The following is a 3,174-nucleotide window of genomic DNA, read 5'->3' as shown; positions in this document are numbered from 1 at the left end:
GCGTGACAAAAATCTGCGATCACATTGGACTTGCCTTCAACAAACACCAAACGAATCTTAGCAGCTGTAGAGATTTCTGTGATCCATCTCATTTGCTTTGGAGATAACGATGACTGGGAGTGAAATAGTTGAACTAACGGCTTATGATCACTTTCAACAACGATCTCTAATGATTGATCAATAAAATATTGAAATTTGTTTAAAGCCCATTTGATAGAATATAATTCTTTCTCAGTGGTGGACCAATTGCGTTGGAAACTATTGAGAGCTTGAGAACGAAAACCAATTGGAAAATAACAACCATTTGCTTGCAATTGTAACAAAGCAGCACCAACAGAATGATTACTTGCATCACATGCTAATTTCAATGGTTTACCAGCTTGATATGGATGTAAAGTGAAAGCAGAAAGTTCCAAACTTTTCAATTTCTCAAAGATTTGTTGATGTTCAGAAGTCCATTTAAAAACAACACCTTTTTTCAACAACTGATGGAATGGTTCAGCTAGCTCAGCAAAACCTGGGAGAAACTTATGAACATAAGCCAAATGACCAAGATACCTTTGAAGTTCAGACTTAGTAAGAGGTGGTGGACAATTCTTGATAAGAGAAGCAGTTTTATCAGAAGGAGAAATTGAAAGAACACCATCATTACCAACAAAAAAATTGTGCCCCAACCATTTTACTTCTTTCGCGAAAAAATTGGATTTTGATAAATTGACATGCAACCCATTTTCTTTCAATGTCAGCAAAACCTGTTTCACATTTGCAACATGGTCGTCCAACGAGTCAGAGACGATGAGAATATCATCCATGTAAACCCGGGCAAACTCATGATGCGGAAACAACAACTCACTAATCATACGCTGGAACAATTCCGGAGCGTTGACCATACCTAAAGCAAGCACCTGAAATTGAAAAAACCCAAATGGCGTTTTGAAAACTGTTGCAGCAGCAGATGAAGGTGTGAGTAAGATGTGATGATATGCAGCTGTGATATCAAGAGTGGACACGTATTTACCGTGAAGATTCATGGTTAATTCATCAAAAGTGGGAAGTTGAGCAGGGATAACCACAGTAAGTTGATTGAGCTGACGATAATCCACCACAAGACGTTTTTTGGAACCATTAGTAACAACAAAAGGAACAGAATAATGAGAGGTTGGTGGAACAGAAGTGATAAAACCTTGATGAAGTAACCTGTTGATTTCTTGTTGAAGGAAAGCTTGATCTTCAAAAGTCATATGAATCAATGGACGAGCAGAAAGATCTGAGATGGGTGAGTGAAGAAGTAATTCATAATCATAAGGTGAAGAACGAGGAAGTGATGGTTCATCCTGAAGAATAAGGGGCAAAAATTCCTCATCAACTAGAGACTGAAAGTTGGAAGAAGTGGCAACGGAAGAGGAAGATGGAGGAGGTGGAGGTTGATGTTGAGCCAAAAGAGCAGTGACATCCAAATTATGGGAGGCAATGAAATCCATCCCAAGTGCCAATAACCCAGGTTTCTCGATGACCGCAAATGTGTGGTGGTATATCACCGACGAAGGCGTAATATCAGCCAATGTGAAACCAAGAGTAGCTAACAAGTTGGGTTCGGTATGGGATGTTGCTGTAACAGTGGAAACCAGACGATTGGGTTGAGTTGGATCTTGATAAACAAGTGCATCCAATGTGTCAACAAGATCTTGGGAAATGAAAGAATCGGTGGAAGCTGTATCAATCAGAGCTGGCAGATGAGTACCATTTGCAAAATGTAACTCGCAAGAAGGTAAGGAAGATTTAGCACCAAGAAGAGCAGTATGAAATCTGACAGCATGACGAGCATAAGGGGATGGAGCAGCAACCGAATCAGGACCAGAGTGTGAGGAAGATGATGAAGCTGGAGCAACAGGAGGTGAAGAATGAGGACGTGAAGCTGGAACAACAGGAGGTGAAGGGTGAGGACGTGAAGCTGGAGCAGCAGGAGGTGAATCATTCTTCAAAGAGATAACAAAACCATCCAGATGACGCATACGGGCAAGTTCAAAAGCCAAAAGATTAAAATCTTGATAACGTGAAGCCAGTTTTCTAAAATAAGTCTTCCGTTTAACAGATCTCAAACACCCATAAGTAAGAAGAGTCTCCATATATGAGGAACAATCACTAACAAATGACAAATAGTAGTCTTTGGACATTTCAGCAAACAATTGACGCAAGGCAGAAGAAGATAAAACCAAAGGGACCTCAGAAACGTAAAACACTTTTGCATGGGTGACATGGCTCTCAACTTGTTCGTCTGACAGTTTGTGTGCTAACAAAAAACGTTTCAGTTGAGTCACATTGTGAAATTTGTGCAGGTTGTCTTCAAAAGAGTGCATAATTGGTACATTGGTGTCTGGGAGAGCACGCACAAGAGCAGCAAAAACGGAGGAAGAATCAAAAGCTGGTGACTTGGAGTGAACCACAGGGATAAACCGATTTAGAAACTCATTGATGGAAGGCTGGGATTTCAAATCAAATGATGCAAAGTAATAACGCACTGGGTTAGAGCGTGATGGGAACAAAAACAATTGAGAAAGAGCACGAAAACTTGACATCAAGAAAGAGTGAGATGGTGAAGGTAAAGTTTGAGTCTGATTGAAGGTACCTTGACTAACAATTTTAACGGTGACTTGGTTGTTGGAAGATTTGCGTGATTTTGAGGGCCAGATCTTGACATAAATCCAATAAAAGACCAGAAACCAAAAGATAAGCTGAAAATTGAGATGACCATAGATCCAAACTAAAAGATGATAATAATCCTGAGTGTGAGTGTTGACTTTTGCAATAACACGCGAAGAATCAGCAATGACAGTCCGAATAGAGTCATATTCTTTTGGAGTAACAACCTTCATCATGTGTGACAAAATTAAAGAAGCTATTGAACTAGTGACAACTCTCAAAGATGTCCAAATGGCAGCAGAATTTATCTTCATAATGTCTAATCCAACACTTAATTTGAAAAAGATGAGGTAAAGAAAATCAGACCAGATAGAGTTGAAAGTAACAGTTGATTGATTAGAAGTCACAGCAGCAAGGGTAGCAGAAGAATTAATAGAGTGTGAAGCACGAAGGGAAATATCAATACTGGATGGAACAAGAGCAGTAGTTGGGTGCGATGGTAACACTTTATTTAATCCTATAGCGGCTGAACGC

This window comes from Wickerhamomyces anomalus (assembly GCF_001661255.1).
Source record: "Wickerhamomyces anomalus NRRL Y-366-8 unplaced genomic scaffold WICANscaffold_3, whole genome shotgun sequence".
NCBI lineage: Eukaryota > Fungi > Ascomycota > Saccharomycetes > Phaffomycetales > Wickerhamomycetaceae > Hansenula > Hansenula anomala.
The sequence above is the reverse complement of the archived record's forward strand: the minus strand, read 5'-3'. Positions refer to the sequence as shown.